The following is a 22500-nucleotide window of genomic DNA, read 5'->3' as shown; positions in this document are numbered from 1 at the left end:
GGCAAGGGCGCTACCAACTGTACCACGCAGTTTCTGGTGAGTCACAAATTGTGTATATATATATATATATATATATATATATATATATACATATATACATATATATGATGTACTGTATATATATATATACATACATACATACAAGCATGCACACATACATACACGTACACAAACACACACACAAATCATTAAACGAAACCCAACACCAAGATATTAACCACCTTCAACTAATCCAGCGCCGGTCAAAAGCAAAAGGTGTAAAGGATAGAACGACAGCAGAAGCTTTGTTAAAGCGATAAAAGGGGATAAAGGATGGGTGTAATGAAAGGAAAATGAGGCGAGAGGAGGAGGAGGAGGAGGAAAGACCCAGCAGGGGAACAGGTCCAGGGGGGGGAGACGGGGGACGAATATCAACAAAAGGAAGACTTATTAGAAGAGAGAGAGAGAGAGAGAGAGAGAGAGAGAGAGAGAGAGAGAGAGAGAGAGAGAGGCGACGGACCGATATTAAAATACAAAAGATGGAGTTCCAAGGTAAACACAAGGGGTTTCGGAGAGAGAGAGAGAGAGAGAGAGAGAGAGAGAGAGAGAGAGAGAGAGAGAGAGAGAGAGAGAGAGAGGAGAGGGTAGGTGACACAGAGGGCGATAAGAGAACAACACACGCCGGCTGGGAAATATATATATATATATATATATATATATATATATATATATATATATATATATATATATATATATATATATATATATATATATACACACACACAAGTGCCGAATGGTACCATCTCCAGCAATGTACTGCGGCCATTATGGAAGAAAATGTGAATTTCGGGTGACAAGCTGTTATGGGTTTACCAAGGGGGAGTTCTCTCTCTCTCTCTCTCTCTCTCTCTCTCTCACTGTTTCCATTTCTACCTGTCGATGGAAAAGATATTTTGAAGGTTAATGAAGATACGGAATAAACTTCGTGATTTTGAACAGATATTTATCTCCAGAGCAGAAATATCAGGAGTATTATTATTATTATTATTATTATTATTATTATTATTATTATTATTATTATTATTATTTTATTATTATTATTATTGAGAATTTTGAAGAATACTGAAAATATCGTATGGATTTCATGAGTCTGTATAGGTATTTATCTACGGTGCAGAAATATCTAAATAATAATATTAATAATAATAATAATAATAATAATAATAATAATAATAATAATTATTATTATTATTATTATTATTATTATCCCTAATCGTGATATAATTTAACAAAAGCGAAATTAACAGAAATATACCAACCGTGAAAGGTTCAAAATTTTTTTTTATTATTTTTGCAAACGTCCTCTGCGTCAATGTGAATGTTTACAAAAATATTTTCCCGAGAGAGAGAGAGAGAGAGAGAGAGAGAGAGAGAGAGAGAGAGAGAGAGAGAGAGAGAGAGAGAGAGAGAGAGACCATGAACATTTTCCCTCACTGTCAGAGTCATTCAAATAACAAAGAGGGGGAAATAAAAATAGGAATGATAAAAACAACAGGACGACAAAGTGTCCTGAGGTATTCTTAGTAACACCAATGGAGAGAGAGAGAGAGAGAGAGAGAGAGAGAGAGAGAGAGAGAGAGAGAGAGAGAGAGAGGGTGGTGTGACGTCAGTGACAAAATAAGCCAACGGGGAAGCCGTTAGTTGAAAATATATAAGGATTTTTGTCCCGTCATTTTTCTTAAAATCCTCAGAAATTGAGGCAAAATTACATCCATTCCACGTCATTGCAGGACTAGAATCTCTCTCTCTCTCTCTCTCTCTCTCTCTCTCTCTCTCTCTCTCTGTCTGTCGAGCGCAGGAGTTTTAGAAAACGCCAAAGATATTCTGACTATATATATATATATATATATATATATATATATATATATATATATATATATATATAAATATATAATATATAAATATATAATATATAAATATATAATATATATATATATATATATATATATATATATATATATATATATGTATATATATATATTTTTTTTACCACATATATTTGTATATGTACTGACCAATATTCGAGGTCATTACGGCTATTACAATACATACATACACATGCACACACACATATGTATATATATGTGTGTGTGGTTTATGACCATTAAAGAAGAAAATGGACTAAATCAAGTTCTTTTCATTCAATTTAAAATAGCACTTCTATCTGCCAGTGTAATGTGACTGCACTGGACAAAACGAACACCCCCACATTAATAGTACGCAAAAATCTTTCGACGCAAAGATGTATACTACAAAGCGCATGCATTTTACAATGATAACTGTAGCAACATACATAACAACCATTAAATTCTGGCGCACAACAAAAGTAAGAGGATAATTGCAATGGACTGAAGAACAAAATGCTGCTTTTCAAAGAGAACGCAACTTGAAAGTGATTCTTTCACAAGGGAAAGACTTTTCCCCGTGGTAATACCTCACACTTGGAATTGAAATAGGAATATAAAATTTAGGCCGAAGGCCAAGCGCTGGGGCCTATGGTGTCATTCAGCGCCGAAAATAATGTTGAAACAACTGTTAGATGGTGGAAAGTAAGAGGCATGGTAAAAGGAATGACAGGGGTTGCAGCTAGGGGCCGAAGGGACGCCGCCAAGGACCTTGAATAATGGCGCTAATTTGATACTAGAAATAATGGTGCTTGCCTATCAGATATATCATTAACACACCATTATCACCATGAATGAATCATTTGTTACTGCTTTAAGATACTCATGTGAGAAGTATGAATGAATTATATATTTACAAAATTGTAAATCTGTCTGTCAATGACAGATTGTATATGAAATAAGGTAAATGGTATAAATTTCAGTAAGAATAATGCAAAATTAAGGATGCGTAATACTATATTTACAAATGAAAAAGACATTTAATCTCTATTACGACATAAAAGACTACCTAAATCTTTTGGAAATGCAAAAGAACCCGTGCTATATGACAAGTAAATACAAACCAAAGAAAATCCCATATCTATGTTCTTGCTTGTTTTTGCACAGGTACGCAAATGTCTGCCAAAAGGGTCAGCAACAGAAAACTGTCTTATCGTGGCCACAAAGGGATCCGTAGGAAAATAACTTGGCAGTTTTAAAGTGTACAAAACCCACTTTCTATCTCTCTCTCTCTCTCTCTCTCTCTCTCTCTGACTATGGAAAATATTTCTCTGCTTTTCGACTGAGATACTCTCTCTCTCTCTCTGTCACACCTGTACTATAGTTTTAGCCTGTCTCTCCCTCTCTCTCTCTCTCTCTCTCTCTGGGGAAAATATTTATCTGCTTTTCGTCTGAGATCCCCCCCAACCTCTCTCTCTCTCTCTCTATCACATCTTACTATAGTTTTGCTCTCTCTCTCTCTCTCTCTCTCTCTCTCTCTCTCTCTCTCTCACATCTGTACTATAGTTTCACCCTGTTCTCTCTCTCTCTCTCTGTGTGTGGAAAATATTTCTCTGCTTTTCGACTGAGATCTCTCTCTCTCTCTCTCTCTCTCTCTCTCTCTCTCTCTCTCTCTCTCAGATGGAAAATACAGATAAGGATATACATATTCTGAACAGAGCCCAAAACTCCTGACGTTTTTCCATGAATGACTAGACAGGAAAAATAAGGAGCAAATAAAAGGAACAGTAACAGGAACAAGAGGGACAGCAGTAACAGCAACAGCAGGAACAGCAGCAGTCGATGAAATAATTGAGAAAAAAATCCAAAAGCGAAATGCAATAGACATCTTTTTCTCCCCATTCCGTCGAGATGTGTTCAGTCCACAACTGGATATTGTCAGACGAAGAACAAATAAAATCGAAAAAAAATTGACTTTAATGGCTGCATACATATACACATATATGTATATATGAACCTTTATTTTCGAATTTCCCTTCCTTAGTACAGCCTCTCAGAGAGAGAGAGAGAGAGAGAGAGAGAGAGAGAGAGAGAGAGAGAGAGAGAGAGAGAGAGAGAGAGAGAGAGCGCTTGAAAAATGTATCCGATCCATGTTTCGGAAATTTGCATTCCATTCTTGTAGTGATATAAATCGACTAATAATTTGAAAAAAAAAGGAAAGGGGTGCTCCACAGTACAGAGAGAGAGAGAGAGAGAGAGAGAGAGAGAGAGAGAGAGAGAGAGAGAGAGAGAGAGAGAGAGAGGGGGAACAACGTTTTACTGCATTCCATTCTTGTAGTGATAATATGAAAAGCCTAATGAAATAAGTACAAAAAATGGAAGGACTGAGAGAGAGAGAGAGAGAGAGAGAGAGAGAGAGAGAGAGAGAGAGAGAGAGAGAGAGAGAGAGAGAATCCTGCCCCGCAGAGTGAAGAAGAAAAAGATTGAAAAAGAGAGAAGCTTTTGAATGCTATCAAAACGAGAATCTGGCAGATGTTGCTATTGGCATGGCTATTCCAGTGGATGGATTTGGGAATATATATATATATATATATATATATATATATATATATATATATATATATATATATATATATATTTATATATATATATATATATATATATATATTTATATATATATATATATATATATATATATATATATATATATATATATATTATATATATTATATATATATATTATATATATTTATATATATATATATATATATATATATATATTATATTATATATACATATGTACATATATATATAAATATATATACTGTATATATATATGTACACATGTATATATATATGTATGTATGTATATACATGTGTGTATGTACATACAGTATATAAAGTTTAAATGTATCTATGACTCTCATCCAACACTAAACCTTACAATTACGAATGCATACACGTGTTGCTTTCATACATAAAAAACTTAATGAACGGAATAAGCATTACTAATACGAGCATTTACACATTCATGAAGCATGTGTCCACCCACAGAGAGAGAGAGAGAGAGAGAGAGAGAGAGAGAGAGAGAGAGAGAGAGAGAGACCAGTCACTCACACAGGTTTCTCTGCTACGCTCCTGGAAAATGACATTTCCCGTTGGAATGAAATGAGAGCACTGGATGCAAATGGTTCTCATGCATATACATTCCTTTTCCTTCATGCATATGGATCCTCTCTCTCCTCTCTGTCTGTCTCTCTCTCTCTCTCTCTCTCTCTCTCTCTCTCTCTCTCTCTCTCTCTCTCTCTCTTAGTGCCAGGTAGAATTTTGACTATTCGTGTAACACTCCCTTCAATCCTTCCCGATACCCTTCCCTCCTCTCTCTCTCTCTCTCTCTCCCTTCCTCTTGTATCCCACTCCCTAGTCACCAGCCTTGGCAGGCATCTGCACGCACCAATCAACTATCTCTTCCTCTTTGTCTCTTCTCTCTCTCTCTCTCTCTCTCTCTCTGTTTATCTCTCTCTCTCTCTCTGTCTGTCTCTTTATCTCTCTCTGTCTATCTGTCTCTACATTTCTCTATATCTCTCTCTTTCTCTTTACCTCTGTCTGTCTGTCTGTCTGTCTGTCTGTCGGTCTCTCTCTATTTCTCTATATCTCTTTCTTTTTAACTCTTTAGTCTGTCTGTCTGTCTGTCTGTCTGTCTGTCTCTCTCTCTCTCTTTTTAACTCTTTAGTCTGTCTGTCTGTCTGTCTGTCTGTCTGTCTGTCTGTCTGTCTGTCTGTCTGTCTGTCTGTCTGTCTGTCTGTCTGTCTCTCTCTCGTACCGAATCGTTCCAACGTGGTAGATGAAGAAAAAATGTATCAGATTTTCAAAAATGCTTCACTTTTTCAGCTAAAAAAAAAATAGTCTATAAAATAAATTTATTTATTAAAAATTCGTCTATAAGGCCATAAACACTCTGGGGCCTTTTCAGCTGTTCAGTGCTCAAGGAGTTGGAGCGGTTGGACAGCAAAATGGAAGAAGGGAAGTGGGAGCAGAGATAATGTAAAAGGTTAAAAAGTTGGTGCGCAGCTAGGCCGGGACGAAGGGACGCTGCAAACAACCTTTAGTAATTCCTACAGTGCGCCATGTGAGGTACGCTGACGGCACTGTTGCCTGCGGGGACTCAGACATTTTAAATGTATCCTTATTTCTTTAATTTTTTTTATTTAAACAAATTTTTTATCTATTTGCCTGGTTATTTAGAAACGAAATTGTGGTTTTATATATATATATATATATATATATATATATATATATATATATATATATATATATATATATATATATTATATATATATATATTATATATATATTATATATATATATATATATATATATTATATATATATATATATATATTATATATATATATATATATATATATATATATATATATATATATATATATATATATATATATATATATATATATATTTATTTTATTTATATATATATGTGTGTGTATATACGTATATATGTATGTATGTCATCACACATTACCAAAGGTGAAAAATAAGAGACGGGGTGTAGATCCTGACCGGTTTCGACTTTATTTCCAAGCCACTGACGAAGGACTGATACAGAGTATAAGAAGTCACAAATATATATATTACAGGAACAGTACTGACGAATATACACAACCGTTATGTATGTATGAATGTATGTATGTATGTATATGTTTATGTATAAATTCAAGGATTCTGCAACAACTCCATAACCTAAACATGTGTATTCGATAACAGAATCCCAGAAGCGGATATAATTTAATGTAATATATGAAAAACCAGACGATAAAAAAAAAAAGGCTTGTCACTCAGGGAACGCTTCAAGCTCATAGGGACATGCGCCCCCTTCCCTGACTAAAAAAAAAAAAAAAAAAATCAAGTCAAATCACTAAAACTGTCCATTGCACGACTATTTAAGGCAGAGATTTTCAAACGAAGTTACACAATTTCTCTGTCGGCAAAATTCACTAGACAAAGGAGCTGTTTTAGGTAAAAGAGGTGAAAGAATTCTGGGTCATCTGTAATGCAATCCCTCTGTAGTCATTTCACCTTTGATGAAGTTCAGGCCACCTCTCTCTCTCTCTCTCTCTCTCTCTCTCTCTCTCTCTCTCTCTCTCTCTCTCTCTCTTACTGAACTTACCGTTCGAAAAAAGCATTACTTATTCATTCTCTCTCTCTCTCTCTTGCCGAAGTTACCGTTCGAAAAAAGCATACTTATTCATTCTCTCTCTCTCTCTCTCTTACCTAACTTACCGTTAGAAAAAAAATTACTTATTCATCTCTCTCTCTCTCTCTCTCTCTCTCTCTCTCTCTCTCTCTCTCTCTCTCTCTCTTTTATCTAACTTACAGTTCGAAAAAAAACATTACTTATTCATTCTCTCTCTCTCTCTCTCTCTCTCTCTCTCTCTCTCTCTCTCTCTCTCTTTTTACCTAACTTACCGTTCGAAAAAACATTACTTATTCATTCATTCTCTCTCTCTCTCTCTCTCACTGGAGACTATAAATCACATAGAGACCTGAACCCTGCATCTAAAATTATGATAAAATAAATGATAAAAACCACAAGTTTCCATGTATTCGACCAAGAGACCAATCTATAATTGATCTTTTCCATATCTTTTTTTTTTTTTTCAATATTTTCTTTGTCTCCAGTTTGGTAGATATTGTATCAAGTCACAAAAAGTTAATTGAAATTATTTCCTAGGATTCATACCATTGAATGTTTTTCCTTTGTTTATCTAGAGCTGCGGTTTTTAACCAGGGCTGCCCCTACGGGGTACGTAGACGGTTCCTATGAGGTGCGAGGATGCCTATGAAAAATTAAAGCAAAATATATTTTTATATACGCATGTTATTTTTTTCTGCAAAAATAAAAATATAAATACAATAAAATAAAGTAAATAATTAATAATAATAATAATAATAATAATAATAATAATAATAATTATTATTATTATTATTATTATTATTATTATCATTATTGTTATTATGATTATTATTCTAAGCTTTGTGAATGAAGATTAAAAAATGTGTGTTTTTTAAATTAATATACATCATATCAACTTTGTATTTTAGCTTTTTTTTTACTTCGGCAATTCAGGGGGTGCGAGAACTGACCGCTGATTTGAAAGGGGTGCACACATTGAAAAAGGTTAAGAACCGCTTCTCTAGAGTATACATAAACAAAATACGTCTTGAAATTTATGTTCCTTAACCCCCTCTAAAAAAAAAAAAAAAAACCACACGCACAATCAACCATGACAATTATACAACGATATAATCTTAAAGATAATATTTATAAATTAATATCCAAGTAAGCGGGTAGTGCCGTGAGTGCACCTCACGCGGTGCACTGTAGGCATTACTTGAGGTACTTTGCAGCGTCCCTTCGGCCCCTAGCTGCTCCTTTCATTCCTTTTACTATACCACCGTTCATATTCTCTTTCTCCCATCTTAATTCCACCCTCTCCTAACAATTGTTTCATGGTGCAACTGCTAGGCTTTCCTCCTGTTACACCTTCAATACACAGATCTTAAAAACTAGCGAGGCTAGAGGGCTGCAAATTGGCATGTTGATCATCCACCCTCCAATCATCAAACATACCAAATTGCAGCCCTCTAGCCTCAGTAGCTTTTATTTTATTTAAGGTTAAAGTTAGCCATAACCGTGCGTCTGGCAACGCAACAACACAGGCCACCACGGCCGGCTTTGAGTTTTATCGGCCGCGGCTCATACAGCATTACACCGAGACAACCGAAAGATAGATCTATTTTCGGCGGCCTTGATTATACGCTGTAGCGGCTGTACATAAAATTCGATTGCGCCGAAGAAACTTCGACGCAATTTAAACTTCTTGTTATTTTCCGTTTCAGCGCTGAATGCTTCATCATACATACCAGAACTTGGCTTTTGGCCTAAATTTTACATTCCATTCCATTCCATTCTTATAAATTAATGGAAAAAAAAATGGGAGCCAAAGGCCGACCTTTTTAATATATAATGAGTATACAGCGAGGAATTGTTTGCCTCTCTTTAAAAACTTATTTGTTGTCCTACCTTTCCATTTATAATGATCCACTGGAAGCCATAGGCAAAAGAAACCCTTAATTAATTGTGCCCCTTTGTTTAGAAAGTACGCTAGTGGTTATAAGCTTACACGGACTCTCTCTCATTCTATTCACGCACAATTAGTGAGGGATACAGACAGTATATATACATATGAGAGAGAGAGAGAGAGAGAGAGAGAGAGAGAGAGAGAGAGAGAGAGAGAGAGAGAGAGAGAAAACAAAAGCTTTGGTACAATACGCACTATCAGTGAAGTATACATACAGTTTATGAGAGAAAGAGAGAGAGAGAGAGACAGAAACAAACTTTGCCAAAAAAAACATAAATATCTATGAAAAAAAATATGAATGAAAAGCACCAACTCTGCTGAAACATGCATAAATTTCTGCGCAGGAAAATGTATGAATGAAAAAATACTCACTGGCAACTTTTCACACAGATCGTAGTAACACGTTAAAATCATAGTAAAACGATTTGAGAATGAATGAATGACTCTTCGAAAGGTGCTCGAGCTAATGAGGTTAAGCTCATCGTCGATTACCCTGGCCCATTCTGATTTTATCTTAAAAGAAATGATTTGATATGTATGGCAAATGACAGGTCCTAATGAGAATCGAGTCCCACCTAGGTCGAGACCTTTCTTCAAAAGCAATTCAGTTAAGACAGATTTTTGACCAACGAGGTTAAATGCCACTTAACCTTCTTGAGTTCTTTTTTTTGGGGGGGTGGTCCTGGGAAAATACTATTACATCTTGTGGACGTACTATATACAAACCAGTCAAACTGTATAAGAACAGCTTTCTCTTGGAGCTTAGACGAGTAGAAATTGCATCATTCATCAAAAATCTTTTCTGTTCAATAACGATTCTTTAACATATGCTAAACATTTATTTAAATTCGTGATTTATACAAAATAAACTCTCGTTCGGACAAGGAATTCATTACAGAACTTGAAAACCATAACATACGTCAAAAATGTATTTACATTCGTGGTCCGTCCAAAATGAACTTTCGTTCAGAAAAGGAATTTGTCATGCAATTTGGTACCCATTTATTTTGAAGTTTTTATTGTTTTAACAGCGACGACGAGAGAATAATTCATATTTATTATGTTTTCGAAAATTACCTCATGATTTCAAAATAAATAAAAAAGGTAAATTTGTTGTACCTTGGTCAATTCTACCTTGGTACAATTACTGTACTGAGACGCTTTCAGAACTTTCGGAGTATTTCCTCTGGGAGTTCACTGTAGCAAAAAAAAAAAAAAAAAAAAAAACAAAAAAATAAAAAAATGCTCCTTTTTGGGGAGGGGAAGAGGAAGAGGGATGGAGGAGGGGAAGGTTAAAATAGTAAATTAAAAAATAAAAACCGGAACTTTTCCATTTGGGGGAGGGGGAGGGAGGGAAGACTAAAACAGTACATAAAAAATAAAAACCGAACTTTTTCTTTTGGGGGAGGGGAAAGAGGAAGGGAAGGAAGGGAAAGGGAAGGGGAAAGGTTAAAAAAAAACAGTTGGGGAGGGGAAGAGGCTAGGGGAAGGGGAGGGGAGGGAAAAAAGGGGAAGGGGAAGGCTAAAAAAAAAAAAAAAAAAACAGAGAAACCCAGAGATTCTAGTATGTACTGACCGTTGTATATTTCTCTGTTCCCGCACCGACGGACGCATTTCAAAGTCAAATTTCGCTCGCGCAGCATACCTTGCAATAGGAGATGTCAGGATATGTCAGTCCCTCCTGTTTTGTTTTTGTTATTTTCTTTTTATTTTCGCGAACTGTTTAAATTTTCATAAATCTACCCGCTCAGCCTTTTTTTTTTTTTTTAATCTTATGAGTGCGCTGGTTTTTTTTTTTTTCGAGGAATTGTTTACATTTTCACAAATCTACAGCCTCCGTCATCTTTCTTTTTTTTCATCTGGTGAATGCGCTGGTTTTCTTTAATTTTTATTTTCATGAACTGTTTAAATTTTCATAAATCTACCGGCTCAGTCTTTCTTTAATTTTTTTTTCTTGTTATGAATGCGCTAGGGTAGTCTACTGTAGGCCTGTATGGATAGAGTAATTGAGAGGATGAGAGAAATCAGAAGAATAACATGCTTGCAACAGAGCTGGTAGCTACACACCCTAGCCTACTGGTGACAATAGAGAGAAGTTGCCGATTCTGTAAAGAATCTCAAAGTATTTTTAAAGAAGGAGAAAGGTGAATGACTGCTAGCATAAGGACGTAAGAGCAAATAAACAAGGAATGGGTGGGATGAATACTGGAAAAGGCGATGAAACCTAACTACTCATACAAGCTGTTAAATCTGATTACAAGAAACATTCCAGAACGCTCACTAGATCGTCTGCTGTTAAATCTGTTCAAAAGAAACATTCCACAACGCTCACTAGATCGTCTGCTGTTAAATCTGATCAAAAGAAACATTTTAGAACGCTCATTAGATCGTCTGCTGTTAAACCTGATCAAAAGAAACATTTCAGAACGCTCACTAGATCGTCTGCTGTTAATTCTGATCAAAAGAAACATTTCAGAAGGGTTACTGGATCGTCTGCTGTCAAATCTGATTAAAATAAATATTTCAGAACGCTCACTAGATCGTCTGCTGTTAAATCTGATCGAAAAAAAACATTTGAGAACGCTCACTAGATCGTCCGCTGTCAAATCTGATTAAAATAAATATTCCAGAACGCTCATTAGATCGTCTGCTGTTGAATCTGATCGAAAGAAACATTTTCGAACGCTTACTACACCGTCAGAGATTCGACGCGGACTAAGGAGATGTTAATAAATAAATAAACGCAGTGAAGACGATGAGTCTGACATTTTTTCTAGAGGTAAAAAATAAAATAAAGGATTTGTGTTTAGTGAATCTCTGGTCACATAACGAGGAGAAATGGCGAAGAAAGGTTAGTAATGGAATATTGAAGAGACTTAGGTGGGATGAGAAAGAGTTCTAGGAAACGCTGGGTTGACGGAATGAGAGGTTAGAGAATGGAAGAAGTTTAAAACAACGGGTTTTTGTTCTTGGTTTATTGGCAGTGTCTGAATTTTATCTCCAGTTACCTCAAACATGGATAACAAATGCTCGTCAGAAATGCGTGTTGAAATATATGTAACATACGTCAATGCATCTGCCAACACTTGTATACTACAGAGATACAGAAAATGTGTAATATGAACTCCTTTTGTAATATTTGACACATGTACATGCATTTGCCAACACATGTATACTTTAAAGAGAATATATATTTAATAACTACATTTGTAGTTTGTAACAGATGTACATGCGTCTGCCAAAACATATATACTATAAATATACAGTAAATCTGTAATATGAACTCCTTTTGTAATATGTAACACATGTGTAATATGTAAATACATGTACATAGTTGGCCAACACATAAAGATAATGTATCTGTAATAGGAACTCCATTTCGTAACATGTAAACACATGTATATGCATTTGCCGACACATGTATAGTCTAAAGAGAATATATATGTAATAAGAACTACATTTGTAGTTTGTAACACATGTGCATGCATCTGCCAACACACGTATACCATACAGATACAGAAAAACTGTAATATGAACTCGTATTGTAATATGTAATACATGTATATGGATTTGCCAACACATGTATACTATAAAGATATATCTGTAATAAGAACTGCATATCGTAATAAGTAAACACATGTATATGCATTTGCCGACACATGTATACAATAAAGATAATGTATCTGTAATAAGAACTGCATTTGTAGTCTGTGACACATGTACATGCATCTGCCAACACATGTATGCTATAAAGACACAGCAAATCTGTAATAAGAACTCCTTTTGTAATATGTAACACATGTACATGCATTTGCCGACACATGTATACTATAGAGGTAATATATATGTAATATGAACTGCATTTTGGAACACGGACTCTTCGTTTCCAACGAGATGTACCAGAAAACAAGAATATACATCACAATAGACATATCACCTAAGCATAAACGATATTCAAACAGCAATTAAATTACATAAACGATTTCCAAACAAGAGGTCTCAGAGGCATAAGCAACTAGCTCCCACACAAAGGTCGGGAGACAAGTTCATTGCCTTCCTAGACAAACGTCTCGACAGCTACAGAGGGGAGTCGGCGAATTTAGTCAAGTTTATTTAGCCATATTGTAAATAGAATGAACTTCCGGTAGACGCAGGCATCAAAGGTGCTCCGGGAAAGTTGATGGGACAAAGCTTTCCCTCTCTCTCTCTCTCTCTCTCTCTCTCTCTCTCTCTCTCTCTCTCTCTAGATGCGACAAAGTAATCTCTCTATGAAATAAGCACCATCTCCACACGCCTTCAAGGAGAGAGAGAGAGAGAGAGAGAGAGAGAGAGAGAGAGAGAGAGAGAGAGAGAGAGAGAGAGAGAGGAAAAAATATTATATTTATGAAAAATGATATATTTACAATATCTATTGAATAAACTCAAACACCACCAAGGAAAGACACACACACACACACACACACACACACACACACACACACACACACAGAGAGAGAGAGAGAGGAAAAAATATTATACATATAAAAAATGTTACATTTACAATTTCTATCGAATAAACTCAAAAGAGAGAGAGAGAATAAGAGAATAAGTGAAAATATATATATATATATATATATATATATATATATATATATATATATATATATATATATATATATATATATATATATATATATATTGGAAACGTCATGAGGAATATGACATGGGGGTGACAGGTGCATTACTGGCTGGAGTGCAGAAGCGAGTTCGGAGTCTTCCAGCCGCGTGAAGCCTCCGTGACAGGAGTTGCGACCAATCGGTCTTAGCTATTGCTGTCATGATGGGCTCTCTCTTGGGACCCGCGCTTGGTAGTCTTCGCTTCTACTAAATTATTCTTTTTTCCTTTTTTTTTCTTATCTTTTTTACCTATCCCTCCCCCACCACCGGCAAAAGTTAGATGCAGGAATACAGATATAAACGGCAAGGCTGCATAAACACGATCTTAAATATTTAAGTATATTTCTTTAATGGGGTCTTCAGTTGGAAGAAGTCAGCATGGCAGTCTACAATTCTACTAATTCTTTTTTTCCTTTTTTTTTCTTATCCCCCCCTCCCACTCCCCTAAATTTAGATATAGAAATATATAATATTTAGATATATATATATATATATATATATATATATATATATATATATATGCATATTATAAGGCAATAACACTAGCTAAAATATTTAAATAAATATATCTTTAATGGATTCTTCGCTTATATGAACCCAAAATTGACAGTCTTCATTTCTACTACATTATTCCATCTGTTATTCCTTTTTACTTGTCCCTCCTGCACCCCCTACCCTTTTGCTTCTCAATTTCGACACAGAAATATAGAAACGCACAGCAAGACAATATAAACGCGAGAGCTAAAATATCCAAATATTTCTTTAATGGGTTTCTTCGATTGGAAGGGTACATACGCTTGCAAAAACCTCGCAGAAGGGCAATCAATGGCGAAAAGTGGAAATTCTTTGAACGTGGGATTTCAATTTTCCAGCGCTTCGAGAGGTTTCTAGTTTTGCAAGAAATATCGCTGGCGAATGCTCTTCTATTTTCCTAGGGCTTTGTATTTTTGTATACATACATACATACATACATACATACATACACAACCACATATTTATGCGTGTGTGCATGTATGTATACATACAAAGTCTTAAGGAAATAGAAAAGTGTTTGTGTATGTATACATATATGTATACATATATATATACATATATATGTGTACTGTATGTATACATACTGTACGTATATATACTGTGTATATATATATACACACACAAACTTACACGTATGTACGTATGTGTTTCAACTGCAAAGCGATCCCAAACAGACTGACGGGCCAATGTACCACATATCTAATAGCTAATAGCTCCTCTCTCTCTCTCTCTCTCTCATATCTGCTACTCGGCTTTACGTCGCTGTACAGAAGGCCAAATATAATCAAAGGATCTCAGTTAGCAGAGTTTTTTGTAGGAAGACTGACGTTCCCAATAAGCGAATAGTCTTTAATTCTTGACTCATCGTTCCCTGTATGAGTTGTTCAACTTCAGGTTTTCAGCAGAATATTCTTTTGAAATACCGAAATGTGGCACCTTGTTTCTGCGGCACTTGGTGTTTCGGTACTACAACCGACGTTGCTGAGTGTGGTTGAGAGTTCATGGTTCCCCGTCGCTACATACAGTACATATTTCTAGACGACACTGGATGTGTGATTCTTCTCTCTGAGAGAACAGCTGCACTGCAATTCATCATGGTTATTCCTCATTAAATATGATACCACGTTACTCTGGGTGAAGATTACGAGACACATGTTGGTTCGTAAGGAGCAAATTCTCTTGAAGCACGTATTTTAATGATCTCATTTCTTTCTGAAAGCCGTGTTGAATGCCAGGGCTTGTCTAGGAAGAGACAGAACATGGCTGTCCTTGTCAATTTAGGTCCAGAGATTTGATCACACATCAGGAATCTCCCGTGAGTTGTGACACAGTTATAACAGTTATAATGGGGTGAATCAACTTGTATTTACAATTTTTTTTTTATTTTCTAATAACTGAATCCTTATTGCACTTCATATTACCTTCTGTTACTTCTATCTAATGAGTACCATATTCTTTTTGAAGCTTGAATTTCAAGTAGATGGCCCATGTGGGATTGTTCCATATGAATAAGGTTCATCTTATGAATAATAATAATAATAATAATAATAATAATAATAATAATAATAATAATAATAATAATAATAATAATAATTGCATTTACAGGAAGAGATTTCAAAAGCTGAAATACAATTTCATATATCCGGATTATACACTTTAAAAATTACCAATTCTTTTCTAAATCATGCGACTTGGGTTTAAAGCCAAAGGGGTGGAAAAATGGAAGGTCATAGGTCACCGTAAGGTCACAGGTCACCGTAGTCATACAGGAGTGTTAAAGCAAATACCACAAAACCCAACTGCGTTATTTGAGGCGTAAAAAAAAATGAAATTATAATATCCTGTTTACTATAAATGTGATGAGTCTGTATTTGTGGTGATGGACAATTTCAAAACTTTAACACCATTTTACATGAGAGAGAGAGAGAGAGAGAGAGAGAGAGAGAGAGAGAGAGAGAGAGAGAGAGAGAGAGAGAGAGAGAGAGTCGTCAACTCAATAGATGTAGTGGGCGAATGCCTCTATATGTAATTTTTCAAAATGTTGATATACATACATAGATACAGTTTGGCGAATGCCTTTATCATTTACACAATTGTTTTTCAAAATGTTGATGGTATACGGAGATATTTATAAAGGTTACAAGGTTTCTACAGTTTGTATATAAATATATACACACATACATACATACATACATATATATATATATATATATATATATATATATATATATATATATATATATACAAACTGTATTCAACTGATTTCCATTTTTAGGGGGACAAATCCCCAAAAGTAAATTATTCATAATAATTTTAGTTGTCAGCTTTACTAAAATGTTTTTTGCAATTTCAAACGGTCGGGTAACCACGTAAACTGAAATGTGATTTTGAGGTTCAGTTTGTTCATTTTGAAACCTTGTTTTTTAATGGACATTTCTCAAGGTTGTTAAGTTATTCTAATACATTAATTACTTAGTACATTTAAAGTATGTTGATCTATATATGGATGTATGTATGTTCCAGCATAACTCTGAAATGCATTGAGCAATTTCAACCAAACTTGGCATACTTATGACTTACTATCTGGTAAAGAATACTGTGGGGATAAGACGTCAGTGACACCAAAGGGGGTGGGGGTTGGGAAGAGAGAGAGAGAGAGAGAGAGAGAGAGAGAGAGAGAGAGAGAGAGAGAGAGAGAGTTTATCGGTGGTCATTCAGACTTATCCCAAGCAGTGCTGGGGTTGGTCAGCTGGTTCTATTATATGACGACTTCTGGCAACTGTGTAAATGAGATATCATTTGGTCCTAAGCCTTTAAATAAATGTTCAGCTGTATCGAAAACAACTTTATTGGAGAATAGCATTCCTATTTATGTCATGTAATGATTTCCGATCATATTCAGTATGCTAAACACCCCGAGATCATACTTAATCGTGTGTTTTATTTTTTCCAATAAACGATATTTTTTGTGTTGCTTTAATTTAACTTGAATCAGTTTCAATCCCCGACTTTGAAGTCGATAGCTCATGTGAGATTTTGATGCCATTTGGGATCACTGTTCACAATTCACTGTCTAATTTCTAATTATCATTAATTTTACAAGTGTTTAATTCATAATGTTTTCATGGGGAGTGTTTTAATTGGTGTTTGTTGTTTTAATCTTAATGTTATTTTTATTGAAAAGATTTGATGTCTCTGTGTCTCATCCCCATCACTTCAGATGTACATTTTTGTTGTTGATACTATAAGATTTTTTGGATGGGTGTGTGTGTGTGTATAGATATATAGATATTATATATATATATATATATATATATATATATATATATATATATATACATATATATATACATACATATATATAAATGAAATATTTATAAATATATATATATATATATATATATATATATATATATATATATATATATATATATATATGTGTGTGTGTGTGTGTGTGTGTGTGTTTATGTATGTATTTATGTATACATGTTCATGTGCGCATAATATAAAACAATCCCCTAAACACACAAAAAAGTATCTAACTGCATCAACAACATAAACATAATTTGATATCGAGGAAAGTGAGACACAGTTACATAAAACCTCAATCAACAAAACTCTGAGAGAAAAACTGTAAACATCAGCTGAACGCATCCCTTTTAAAAAAGAAAAAACATTATGAAACACACTCATGAAAAATAAATGACAATTTGACGGTGAAATATGAATAATAATAATCCCACATGGCACCAGAATCTTACACGAGCTACTGATTTCAAAGTCGGGGACTGAAACTGATTTAAGGTTAATTGCAGCAACACGAAAAAAATATATATCGTTTATTGGTTAAAAAAAAATCGCGATTAAATAAGACCTCTCTGGGTGTTTAGCGTATTGAATTCAATCGGAAATCATTGAAACGAGACAGTAATAAGAATGTCATTCTCCAACATAGCTGTTTTCGATACAACCGAGCATTTATTTAAGTTTTATGGGCAAATGAAATCTGTTATTCTAATTGCCGTAAGTCATCATAATATTATAGAAGCAACGCACTTTAAATAGACGGCTTCTAAATCCATTAAGAGTACTTAACGATGCGACGAATTCTCCATTAAAAACCGGATTACAGAATGAATAAACAGTGGTGATAACTTCTCATTAAAAACCGGATTTTAAAATGAATGAACAACGCTAAGAACTCCCTATTAAAAACAGGATTTCACAATGAATAAACAACGCTAAGAACTCCCCAATAAAATGGTTTTCAAAATGAATGAACAACGCTGATAACTCCCCATTAAAACCGGTTTTCAAAATAAATGAACACCGCTAAGAACACCCATTAAAAACCGGATTTCACAATGAATAAACAACGCTAAGAGCTCCCCATTAAAAACTGGTTTTCAAAATGAATGAACAATGCTGATACCTCCCCATTAAAACCGGTTTTCAAAATGAATAAACAGAGCTAAGACCTCCCCATTAAAAACGGTTTTCAAAATGAATGAACAACGCTAAGAGCTCCCCATTAAAACCGGTTTTCAAAATGAATGAACAACTCTGATAACTCCCCATTAAGACCGGTTTTCAAAATGAATGAACAACGTTGTTAACTCCCATTAAAACCGGTTTTCAAAATGAATGAACAACGCTAATAACTTCACATTAAAAACCGTATTTTAGAATGAATAAACAATGTTAAGACCTCCCCCTTACCAACAGAATTTCAAAATGAACAAAGAATACCCAGATCTCCCCATTAAATATAGGATCTCAATATGAACACACTGAACTTCCAATTCAACATTTCAATTTGCGTGACCACCCGGCCGTTCGCAATTGCAAAAACCTTTTAGTAAATCTGACAATTAAAACTGTTATGAATAATTTGCATATGGGCATTTATTCCCCCACTCCCCATCCACCCCCAACAAAATTAAAACCGGCTGGGAAAAAAAGTGATGTATGTCCTCTCAAAATACTGAAGACTTATTTTGGTGTAGGGTGATTAAATATCAAATCGTGGAACTTTCTGGTTTTATAAGTATCTACGATCTATTATTAGTTTTCTGTAAAAGAAAACTATTGTGGCGGCTTTGTCTGTCCGTCCGCACTTTATTCTGTCCGCATTTTTTTTTCTTTCTGTCCTTTTTTCTGTCCGCCCTCAGATCTTAAAAACTACTGAAACCTGATGGCTGCAAATTGGTATGTTGATCATCCAACCTCCAATCATCAAACATACCAAATTGCAGCCCTCTAGCCTCAGCAGTTTTTATTTTATTTAAGGTTAAAGTTAGCCATAATCGTGCTTCTGGCAACGATGTAGGATAGGCTACCAGCGGGCAGTGGTTAAAGTTTCATGAGTCGCAGCTCATACAGCATTATACCAAGACCACCGAAAGATAGATCTATCTTCGGAGGCCTTGATTATACGCTGTACAGAAAACTCGATTGCGCCGATGAAATTTCGGTGCATTTTTTACTTGTTTTGGGTTGATGACAAGGACAGCCCTCGCCTTTAATATACTGTTTGCCTAATCAGAAATTCAATCGGTAGTTTTTGTCAAATTTCTGAGCTAAGTTTAAACAGGACTGACTCAGAGAGTACAAAATCTGTGTCTTCTGGCTAGTAAAAATCTGTATAATTGAAATTATATGGAGAAAAGACTTCTCATGCACATAGAAATCTAAATTTAGCAACATACACTTAGGATAGAAGATAAATTAGTGTTTTTATGGTAGGACAAATACAAAATGTGTCTTATGACTAACAATAATCTGAGGGATTGAAATTACATAGAGAAATGAGTTCATATGCACAAGAAATATCTAAGTATAGCAATAAAAACTTTCACATGCACAAGAATAACTAAGTATAGCAATAAACACTTGAGATAAAAAAAATTAATTAAGTGATTTTATGCCTGTGGATAAATTTTCCTCCCTGATTTGAATTTACAGGCTATATATAACAAACATCAGCCATAAATTCCCTTAAATTTAGATGCCTCAGCTTTCCCCTGAAAAGAAAAATCCTCCTAACTGTGCTTCTCCTGCTCCTAAACACACCTTGGGTCCTTCCATCCACGGGGGACCTTAACCCCCCACCCCCCCAACCCTCCCTTCCTTCCTTCCAAGGGTCCTCCCGAAACCCCGTCTCCTCCTGAACCGATATGGAAATGTAGAATCTCTTTGTGATTTGCATCGACATTTGCATAATGTTGTTGTTTTTTCTCTCTCTCTCTTCCCCAGGTGGGCTGAACCGAAGTACGGCCTTTGAAAGGTTGCTGGAGCTGTTGCCGTCGACGAGAAAAGAAGAGGAAGAAGAAAAGGAAGAAGAAAAGGAAGAAGAAGAGGAAGAAGAAGAAGGAGGAGGAGGAGGAGGGAGGAGGAGAAGAAGAAGAAGAAGAAGGAGCGAGAGGGGGAAGGGATACTTTGCAAACTCCTTTCTCCCTTAGTCAAACTTTTCTCCTGGAAAAAAAAACAAGAGATTGGAAAAGGTTTTTTTTTTTTTCGTTATTTTATAATCAGTGAGTTAAGGAAAAAGGAAGAAGGAAGGAGAGAACGACGGAGTGAAGAGAGAGAATTTGTGTTAAGAGTGTGCGTGCGTGTGCCGTGCGTGCGTGCGTGCTTGCGTGCGCGCCGCCAGGGAGGGCTTCCATTCCAATGGAGCCCCTGGAACACTCCTGCTGGAAAGGTGTTGATGGTGGCGACCAGAGAACCTGGAAAACGTTAGCCGTGATTCTGAGTGGGTCGAGGAACGGTAGGTAATAGGAGTGAAGAAATAAAAAGGCGAAACAAATGGAAAGCGAAGAATAACTTATTCCAAAGAGACAGACACATCATCCAGGTCAACAAAACAACAAACAGACAAACAACAACTACAACAAAAAACACACACACCATGAAGAGAGTTGGAACAACATCATCATCATCGACCACCCTCACCACCACCGCAACAACAAAGCCTAAGTGTAACTGCTGCAATTCATCACTATCATCATCATCTTCATCATCATCCAGTGAATGTCACCAAAGCAGCAACAGCAGCAATCATCACCACCATCACCACCACAGCCACTATCACCATCATCATCATCACCATCACAGGCAAAACGTGCGATTAAGCTCCTCCAACAATTCCTCCAACGCCTCTCCCTTCTTCTTCTTCGTCACCATCTTCATCAGGAGCATCCAACTCCTCTCGATCAGCTTCCTCATCTGCGGCGCCACAGCCGACGGGAGTGGCAACAACAACGGCCACTTCCAGGTGCCAGGATTATCATCATCATCGCCCTGGCTCTCCAGCAGGTACCAGCGGCAGGAGCGTCTTCAAAGGGCAGGGTGGGCTACCCCGAGAGATCATTTACACGCGCCGCCGATCCACCACCTCAAAAGATGATGCTGGAGGAGGAGGAGGAGGAGGAGGAGGAGGAGGAGGGGGTAGGAGTAGTGACGGCGCCAACGGCCCCAAATTAACCAACGGTATTATTTACGGTGGGACGGTTCTCTTGGCCGTTGCTCTGTATCTCAACACTCTGCAGGCGGGATTCGTCTACGATGACCAGTGAGTAGAATGAGGATTTTGTCTACATTTTAATCTTTGTCTCTCTTTTTATTTTTTTGGTTTTTGCTCTCGAGAGAAAATGACTCTCTTTTTCTTTTGTTGGTTTTTTGCTCTCGAGACAAAATGACTTTCTATTTTGTTGGTTTGTTGCTCTCGAGAGAAAATGACTCTCTTTCTCTTTTCTTGGTATTTTGCTCTCGAGAGAAAATGGCTCTCTCTTATGTTGGTTTTTTGCTCTCGAGAGAAAATGACTCTTTCTCTTTTGTTGGTTTTCTGCTCTCGAGAGAAAATGAATCTTTCTCTTTTGTTGGTTTTTGTTCTCGAGAGAAAATTACTTTTTCTTAGTTTTTGCTCTCGAGGGCGTCTTTCTTTTGTTGGTCATTTTCTCTCGAGAGCAAAAACCAACAAAAATGTTGGGTTTCGCTCTCGAGAGAAAATGACTCTGTCTCTTTTGTTGATTTTTGCTCTGGAGAGAAAGCAACTCTCTTGCTCATTTTTTTTTTGTTGATTTTTGCTCTCGAGAGAAAATGACTTTTTTTCTGTTTTTGGTTTTTGCTCTCGAGAGAAAATAACTCTCTCTCTCTTTTTTGTTGATTTTTGCTCTCGAGAGAAAATGACTTGCATTTCTTCCAGATTATTTTCTTCAAGGTCATATGATACCGTTTGTTTTATTATTAGTATTTTTTTTAGATATT

At 35.8% G+C, this 22500-nt stretch overlaps 1 protein-coding gene across 1 annotated transcript in view; it reads left to right on the top strand.

The window, feature by feature from the left end:
* The window catches only part of LOC136849322 (WAS/WASL-interacting protein family member 1-like), a 512887-nt gene that overhangs the window by 113977 nt on the left and 376410 nt on the right, over nucleotides 1-22500 (top strand). The window contains exon 2 of the mRNA XM_067122684.1: nucleotides 20491-21805. The gene's annotated coding sequence lies outside the window, so the exon portion shown is untranslated. The remainder of the gene's footprint in view (nucleotides 1-20490; nucleotides 21806-22500) is intronic.

Source organism: Macrobrachium rosenbergii, chromosome 20, assembly GCF_040412425.1.
Source record: "Macrobrachium rosenbergii isolate ZJJX-2024 chromosome 20, ASM4041242v1, whole genome shotgun sequence".
In the NCBI taxonomy this organism is placed as follows: Eukaryota; Metazoa; Arthropoda; class Malacostraca; order Decapoda; family Palaemonidae; genus Macrobrachium; species Macrobrachium rosenbergii.
This window is presented reverse-complemented; position numbering and strand designations above follow the sequence as displayed.